Here is a 9,318-nt window from a genome sequence, read left to right as displayed (position 1 = left end):
ACAGGGTTCCTGATCCCACCTGCATCCAGAGAGTGTGCCCCTCTTCTCAGGCCACCTCGCCACCAGAAGACCACCCAGGCCCCTCAGGAAGGCATGTGTCCTACTGTTGCGGGGACTGAGCACACACTCTAGAGGAGCCCACAGCGGGGCTGCCGTGGCCAGCAGTGGTGCCTCCTGGTACCAGCAGTGTTCAAAGGAGCGACTTCATCTGAAAGATGACTTAGGAGGAGGTGAGGTCCTCCGGCAGCATGGCGCCCTCTCCCTTGCATCCTGACACCTTCAGTGTGAGAGGAAGGGGCAGCTTTGAAGTCACCATGGTGGCACCACCCAGCCTAGGCTCCCTGTGTGAAGTCTGTCCCCGGCACACAGCAGGCAGCTGAGTCCACCCGTCACTCTGTGCTGTGATCTGCAGGTGTCCTGCCTCCTGAAGGTCCATGTGCTGGAAGCTTGGCCCCAGTGTGGAACGTGGAGGAGGGGGTGCCTCTAAGAGGTGAAGCCACGCGGGAGAGGATGGGGTGTGCCCTTGGAGGGGTTGAGGTAGTTCTGGTGACAGCGGGGTGTTTTGTGGTAGTCTCCTCCCTCATTGGGCCCTTCTTCACAGGGCCAGTTTCCCTTCCACTTCTCCGCCATGTTGAGACACAGCCAGGGGGTCCTCACCAGCAACAGCACAGGCTGCTGGGACCACAACCGTGAGACAGGTGAACCTCTTCCCTGGATGAGCCTCAGGTATCCTTTTAGAGCAACAGAAATGCACCAGGTCAGTGTAAAATATTATATTTTGAGATTCCCACTTTACACAGGGGATGCCGTAGTCCTTTCCAAGGGCGTCCCTGGTCTTTTTGGTTTTCCTGTGGGCAGAGATGATGAACTGGAGTGAGTTTCTGAGAGCAGACCTCGGGCACCTGGGCTTCCCTTCCAGTCTGCACTGAGGATGGGATGATGAGGAGGTACATGGGGCCCAGAGAAAAATGGAGCATATAGCCTTAAAATTTTTATGACAGGTGTGTGGCATTCAAGAAGTTATTCTGTATTTAAAATCCTCAGAAGTGTTAGTCCTTATCAAACAACAGAGCCTCACAGTACGAGAAATAGAATTGAAAGGAGAAGGAGATCAGGACACAGGGACATCAAGGCCCCTCGCAGCAGCTGGTAGAACTACGGAGCAGGAGGTTGACAAGGGCACCAGAGATCTGAACTACACCACCCATTAAGAGGACCTGATAAATGGGATATGTCACCAGAAATAGCAGAAAGCACATTTTCTAAGTGTCCATGTAAACCCATAAAGATCCAGCATGAGCCAGATGTGATGGTATGTCAGGAGCAGTGGGTGAATTAGGGTTTGTTTGTATCATCTCAAGGCAGAGGTGATGCCCTTCTGAGAACTCCAGGTGATATCTCGCTGATTCAAGGCAGCCCACCTGGTGATGCCTGCTCAAAAAGGATTCTGTGTCTCCTTTATTGGCTCGTTTATTGAATTTATTGGCTCAAATAGCCCTAAAATCAAATGCCAGTTGCCCAGGGGTGGAAGAGATAGCTGTGTGCCCAAGTAGCCTGAGGCACCAGCTACCCAGAGAAGGGAGAAATGCCAGGCAAGTTTAAGCCCTCATTTAGGCTATTTTCCCACAGCCCTGCTTTTGTTTATCTTGAAGAAGCTTTTCTCACAATAAATCCTTTTGATGTGTTTGCCTATAAAATAAAGCACACGGAGTCTCACTCTTTGTTAGCGATCAGATCACCATCAGGGCTGATCTGCCCACTGGGCCGCTTTTCACCTAGATTCGAGTCTTTGTATTTATTTCTTATCTAAGTTTCCTAATACAGCCCACCACCTGCATTCCGAGGACTGTTCAATCACTGAGCAGGTTGTGGCGAGACTGGTGCACAACTTAATCCCAGCAGCTTGGGAGGCTGAGGCAGGAGAATCACAAGTTCAAAGCCAGACTCAGCAACTTAGCAAGGCCCTAAAGGAACTCAACAAGACCCTGTCTCAAAATAAAAAGGGCTGGGGATGTGGTTCAGTGGTAAAGCACCCCTGGGTTCAATCCCCAGTACAAAAAAAAATAAAAAACCAAGATGCACCATAAACATGCATCTAAAATAACTGAAATTATAGAGTGGATTTTATGACTACAACAGAATCAGACAGACTCTCTAAACACATGGAAATTGAGTAATATTCTTCTAAGTAATGCACAGTTTAAAAAGGAAGTTTCAATGAAATTTAAAAACACACAGAACTGAGTGAAAATAAAAACATATCAGAGGCTCAGCGGAAGCAGTGTGGAGGTAGAGATTCACAGCATTAGCCTACGTTAGAAATGAGGACAGAGTCAGGCCAGTGGCAGATGCCTGCCGTCCCAGAGACTGGGAGGCCACACAGGAGGATCACTTGATCCCAGGAGTGTGAGACCAAGAGCAAGAGCCTATCTTAAAGAGAAAACACACACACACACACACACACACACGAGAGGAGAGAGAGAGAGAGAGAGAGAGAGAGAGAGAGAGAGAGAGAGAGGTCTCAAATCAATGACCTAAGTTCCTACCTTGAAAGGCAAGAAAAAGAAGAACTAAATAAACCCAAAGCAAGGAGAAGGAAATAAATGATAGAGGTAAGAGCAGAAATAGATGAAATTGAAAATAGTGGGGGAACAAGACCAAAAAAAACTTGCTCTTTGGGAAAAATCAGTAACACTGACAAACCTATAGCAAAATTAACAAAGATTTAAAAAGAGAGAACACAGTAACTCATATCAAATTAAACAGGGAACATCACAACGGACCCTGCAGGCATCTGAAGGGAAAAAATTTTAAAGAACTTCATACTCAAGATTCTGACAACTGAACAAACTAAGCCCTCAAAAACCACAGGGTACCAAAACTCAGATAAGATGACATGCACAACTTGAATGACCCTATGACCACCCAAGAAATTGAATTTATAGTTTTAAATCTCAAAAAAAAAAAAAGAAGACATTTTTATACCCTTTTTTAAAAGAATTAACACCAGTTTCACACAATCTCTTCCAGAAGGATAGAAGGCAGGTGAACATTTCCCAGCTCATTTTACCCTATTACCAAAACCAGGCAACACCAATTTACAAAAAGAAAACAGCACATATTGGATTACATGCAAGACGCCTTGGTGAAATCTCAGCACAACTAATTCAACAACACCCTGCACTAACTCCACCTGACCAGGCGGGCTCATTGCCACCGTGCGGGACTGGTTCGACATTAGGGGGTCATGAATGGAATCTATCACACCAGCAAGGCACAGAAGACAAAGCTCATGGTTGTATGATTGATATGGAAAATAACTGACAAAATCCAGCATCTATTCATAATAAATTTTAAAAAGTCTTAGCAAGTTAGTAGCAGAGGGTGTTCCTTGACTTGCAAAAGAACATCTACAAACCTAACATCCTGCTTAGGACTGGCCACCTCTGCCCTAAGGCTGGGAGTACGGCCAGGAAGCCAGGTCTCATTCAACATGGGCCTAGAAGCTGTCGTCACTGAAACCAGGCAAAGGGAAGAGAGGAAATGCAGAGATGAGCCGGGAAGAAATGGAGCCCCCCGTGTGCAGATGGGTGATCTGCAGGACAGGTAAGACCCGGGGAGGACGGGCTGCAGCCTGAGGTAGGGCAGGATTAGTCTGCGCGAGGCGCTGGCCTCCACCCAGCCTCTAAAATGAAATAACCCCAATGAATCTGCAAACACAACAAAAGAATCCCAGAGACTCCTGAGAGAACCAGTAAGGACCCCAGATACAAGGCCCCACACCAAAGCACCCGCACTTCTGTGCACTATCACCGAATACGCATAATTTAACATCAGAAACACAACTGCCATTTACAGTCACTCAAAATGGGCTACACTTAACATGGACAAGATCCTATGCTGGAAACGCTGCCGAGGTCCTGAGGGGAGAGCCAGACGTCCTGGAAAATGCAGAGGCGCGCCATGTCTGTGCCTGGGAAGGCAGGCCCAGAGTCCATCCCCTGGCTTGGCCACAGGGGAGAGGAGCTCCTGAGAAGCCCAGCCAGGTTTCCTAGAGACACACACAAGCTCACTTCAGAGCTGATACGGAAGACATAGGCCCCAGGATAACCAAGACAGGCTTGAACAAGAAGATCAGTGGGAAGAACCCCACCCAGGACATGTAGGCTCACTGTTTTAGGGACAGTGATTGACAGTGTGGTAATGGCAGATGGATAGACACACAGATCAACAAACAAAAGAGAGACTAGGAAACAGACTCACACAAACACGCCCGGCTGATTTGGGCAAAGGAGCAAAACCAATTCAGTGGAAGAAGGAAAGCCTTTCACCAAATGCCTTGAAACACCTGATATGAAACTCAAATACATCATAGAACCAAAACTGAGATATAATAAAATATAGAACCTTGAGAAAAATAGGGGAAATGCTTTACAGAACGTGTAACAACAAACCCCATCGTTATGCACAACTTCAAGGCACCAATGTAAAAAATGTGGAAACAAAAACAAACTTTGAGAACCTAGAACTAAGCAAAGGGTTCTTCAAGTTGGCACTCTGAACACCAGATGTACAAGGAAAACGCCAACGGAACCACACCAAAGTAGGAAAGCCCAGTGGACAGGGACAGAAAGACAGCCTGCAGACTGGGACAAAATATTTGCAAGCTACACATCTGGCAAAGGATTTGTATCCAGAATATAAAAAGATGCAACAGTAGAAAACAATCCGCTTAAAAAATGGGCAAAGAGCATAGAGATGTTTCACTAAAGAGGATGGCCGCAGTCTCATGAAAAGATGTTAGCTACCAGGAAATCCAAATCAGAACCACAAATACATGTCTCTGCACACCTATCGGAGTTGACAGGTCAGTTTCTAACAGGCCAAAGCGAGCCTAGTTCGGATGTTTGTTCTTCAAGAGGTGCGTGGCCGCACACCTGCTGGTCCACACGACTGGAATGCACCTACATTTTAACATCATAGACATTAAAATGTTCCAACATCAGCAGCTCCCGCCCCACCCCTGCCCGCCGGGCCACTGTAGGCCAGGGGAGCCAGAAGAGGGGCAATTGCAGGTGCAGGGGCCACATCCTCCCACCCTTGACCCCCAGCAGAACGAGGGGTCAGCAAGTGGCCGAGGCAGGTGAGGAGGGGACAGAAGGCCCAGCTTGCCTGCACAGCTGGGCCCTATCACAGCCAGCTCCCTGTCAAGGACAGGAGGAGGGTGGGGCCTCTTCATGGCACCCAGATGAAGGGAGAAAATGCCACTGAGAGCCCAGCACGCACCCGACCCCGACCCCAGTGTGAGAGCGGCTTCCAACACCACCCTGCTTCCCCTTTGTTCCTAGGAAGGAAGCCTCCTGTTGCAGCTTCCCGCCAGCTGGGACTGTCTTTTGACCATTCTTTGAACTGGACCTTGGATCGCTGTGTTTCTGATTGATCACCCTAATGCAGACCAGAGCCCAGGGGGACCCGGAGATGTGGCAGGGCTCCACCTTCTCACCTCCAGTGTGTTCTGCACTTGTAAGTGGAGAAACCAATCATGTTACTAATTCATGTTGCCTTCGGCCGAGTCTCGCCTGTTTCCAAGAGAGAAGTGTGCCGGCGTGCGAAGCAGCAGCACTTGGACACTCCATGGACAATCCATGGAGTGGTGGCTTGTTTTGTGGTGGCTGTTCATTCATGTCTCCAAGCTCCTGGGCTTCCTATGGGTCCTGGACTCTGGCCTGGGGCCAGGAGCATGGGGAGAATGGAACAGCTTCGCTCTCAGTTGAGTCTCAGTGTGGAGTGAGTGACTCATGAGCTAGTGGCCATGCTGCCATGGGAGTGCCACCACATGCACACACACCAACAGGTCTGTGCACGCACACACAGGTATCATGAGGAAAGAGTGGGGCCACAAAGTTCAGGGGGAACCCGACCACTCCCCGAAGACCATTCCCCCAAAGAGACAAATGAGGCAGCAAGCTAAGAACTGCCTCTGCGTGGTCAGACGGCTCTGCAGGCCCAGCTCCCCTGAAACCCTGTCACACAGAGAACATTCCAGCCGAGCAGCAGGCCAAGTGAGGCTTTCTGTCACAGGCTGAGGGGGACAGTGGCCCATAGTGGACTCTGTCGACTCCATCTAAACGGGCTGATCAGAGTGGATGCTGGAGATCCACACAACAGAAGTGTTATTCTTTTGGCCCTGGCTGGGCTTCCTATCCTCTGGGCTCAGTCCCTTCCTCCTCCCCGTGGCTGAGGCTGGTCCTCAGAAGTTGCACCTGCCCATCTGAAGGCAGTGTGCCGAGGCCGGGATTCTCCATTCTTTGGGGCTTTAGGGCTTTGCCCTGCATCTGTGACCGACACTCCCGCACCAGACGGGGAGAACTGGAGGACACAGTCATCAGGGTGTCCCCAATTCAGATAGGCACCTCCTGTACCAGGAGGAAGGCAAGCATTCAGGTTTTTATGGCCAACTATGATATTTAAATTGTTGACCAAACAAATAAAGTCAAATTAAATAAAAAAGCAAATAAGCTATTGGCCAATTTTTAACACTCTTTTCCCCAGACTTTTTCCCCCCACTCTTTTCTAGAATGTTGTTAGTTCTTCTCCTTCTCCTTTTTTGTGGTTCTGAGCATTTGACCAGATTGTTCTACCACTGAGCTACATTCCCAGCCCTTTTTATTTTATTTTATTTTATTTATTTATTTATTATTTATTTATTTATTTATTGAGACAGGGTCTCACTAAGTTGCCCAGTGACAGAGACAGGGTCTCACTAAGTTGCCCAGGTTGGCCTTGAACTTGCAATCCTCCAGCCTCAATCTCCAGAGTCACTGGGATTTCAGGTGAATGCCACCTCGCCTGGCTGTTGTTGGGTCTTCTATAATTCTTTTGAAACGTTAAAGTCATAGGAAATACTATTGAGATTGCTGTTTCTGGTGGCTCTGACCTGGATGGCTATGGGGACATTCACCATCTCAGGACAGGAATGTCCACAGCTGGCCCTCAGGTCCCAGCCAGCCACGGGCAGCCCTCTTGGTCTCTGGTGTATCCTCCAGCCATTTCTCTGGAGATGGCTGCAGGCAAGAGGGCTGTGGCCATGACTGTCCCTCCTGGCCTGGCTTTCAGGCACCAGAATGGCCTAAGCTGCAGCAGTGGAAGCGAATACCTCCTTGGAGGAGGAGAGTTGATCAGGACTTGGATTCACTAACATGTCTCAATAGCTCCAAACAGCTGGCACAAGAAACTTCTGCCTCAAAGGCCAAAGTGTCCGACTCCGTCTTGCTTTCTTTCCTGTAGTATGATGAGCTACTCCAAATCCCAGATACACCACTGGCCCTCCATGGGACCCTGGGAGAGTGCTGCACTTCTCACACCATCTCATCCACGGAAGAGAATCATACAGTCCCTCTCTCACTGAACCTTTGTGAAAATAAGGCAGGCAAACATGCAGTGTGCATAGAACGGGCTCAGGCCCCAGCACCCGCGAGTTCATTTCCTGTCTGCATTACCCAGGATCTTTCGTCAGCTGCCAGACATCTCCTAACAAAATTAGGCAGCAGTTAGAGAAGGCAGAAGCCACAACAGAGCAGAAACTTGTTTCTCAAGCAAGATGGTGCACAGGAAGTCTTTCCCCTTCACTCTGTGGATATTTGCTGTTTCCAAAGACAGATGGGCAAAAAGACTTAATGTAAAACTGGGCTGGACATTTTCTGTTACAGAGTTCCCCTCTTACCCAAGGTTTCTCTTTACAAAGTTTCAATTACACAAACTCAATCATAGTCTGATACTACAAAGTGGCAAATTCCAGAAATAAACAATTAGTAAGTTTTAAATTACACGCCATTCTGAGCAGTGTGATGAAATATCATGCCATTCTGCTTCATCCTGCCCAGGATGTGAGTCATTTCTTTGTGCAGTGTATCCACACTGTATATACCACCCACCTGTTAGTCACTTAGAATCATCTCAACTATAAGATTAGCTGTCATGATAGAGCAGTGTTATGCCCAAGTGGCCCTTATGTTACTTACTCATGGTCCCCAGGTTCAAGAGAAGTGATGCTGGCAGTTTGGGTAGGCCAAAGAGAAGCCATGAGGAGCTTCCTTCAAGCAAAGGTAAAATATCAAAAGATATTTTGAAAGAGAAAGAGAGGCCACAACCACACCAATTTTTATTACAGTAAATTCTCAGAATTGCTCTATTTTACCATTAGTTATTACTTTTAATCTTTTCCTATGACTAATTTAAACTTTACCATAGATGTGTGTGTATATATAGGGAAAACATGATATGGAGAGAGTTCAGAACTACCCCCGCCTCAGGCATCCATGAGGGTCTCGCAATGTTCCCCGAGCACAAGGGCTGTACTGTGTGGAAATCTGCCCATGGCTCTGGTGTGGGTGGGGAGATCCAAATTCAGACACTGCCAGCCAGTTTGCCCTAGCTCTTGTACTTCATCTGTCCTCAACACACATGTGCACATACACACACACACACACTCACACACACAAGCTTCCTGGAGCTGCTCCTCCCCAGGCACCTGATCACATCCTGCTCTCTTTTAAACTCACTGACCTTGTTCATCACTGCCACATGCAAAGCGACTGATTCAGATTCTGATGACTTAATTTGTGACAAGCACCAGTGGCCAGTGAGACTTACCAAGCGACCCTCCTCTGTTACTATGTGACATGGGACTCAGGGCAGGGGGGTCAGCTGGGAGGGGCAGGTGTGCGGAAGATTAACAGACTCCATGGGGTTGACCTGCGGCCATCTACTCTTCTTGTTTTTAGTGCCCACTGGGTTGGAGCTGGTGGCCCCTTTCTACCCAGGACTTCATCTCTTCTGACTTTGCTTGTGAGTCTTGTATTATAATATGAGGCAACACGAACCTGCTAAGAAACCTGTTCCAACAGAAAAACGCAAACTGCAACAGGCACAGAAGAGATCAAAGAAAAGGCTCCAGTCTCGGGACTTCCGGCTACACGGGTAGTCGGCACTCAGCCAAGAGTGAGATGCAGGGTTCTCAGGAAGCAAGAGGCCAAGGAGGAGCCAAGCACCAGGCTATGAGGACATGGTTCTGGTATCCAGAGGGACACATGGAGAGAGCTGCATCTACAGGGATGGCTTTCAGGGCCCTGGGTCCCCGTGCGTGGCCAAGTGGCCATGGTGCTCTGCCTGCAGGATCGCCTGCTTTATCAGTGCTTTGCACGACCCTGCCCAGAAGAGCCCTGGGCTGGTGGGAAAGGCTGCTTCTGTGCCTAGTGGGAGGCAATAAGAAGCTTCAAGTTCACTTCAGCCCAAAGCCCCGGGCCGCAGTATTGGAAG

At 48.6% G+C, this 9,318-nt stretch overlaps 1 long non-coding RNA gene across 1 annotated transcript; it reads left to right on the top strand.

Moving 5' to 3' along the window:
• The first annotated feature begins 412 nt into the window (after nucleotides 1-412).
• On the top strand, nucleotides 413-8,836 carry LOC114087635 (uncharacterized). The gene is made up of 4 exons (XR_003581868.2): nucleotides 413-490; nucleotides 602-757; nucleotides 5,349-5,523; nucleotides 8,784-8,836. It is a non-coding gene; the product is annotated as an uncharacterized lncRNA (long non-coding RNA).
• Nucleotides 8,837-9,318: the final 482 nt, after the last annotated feature.

The sequence above is a fragment of the Marmota flaviventris genome, chromosome 8, assembly GCF_047511675.1.
Source record: "Marmota flaviventris isolate mMarFla1 chromosome 8, mMarFla1.hap1, whole genome shotgun sequence".
Taxonomy (NCBI): Eukaryota; Metazoa; Chordata; class Mammalia; order Rodentia; family Sciuridae; genus Marmota; species Marmota flaviventris.
The sequence above is the reverse complement of the archived record's forward strand: the minus strand, read 5'-3'. Positions and strand labels throughout refer to the sequence as shown.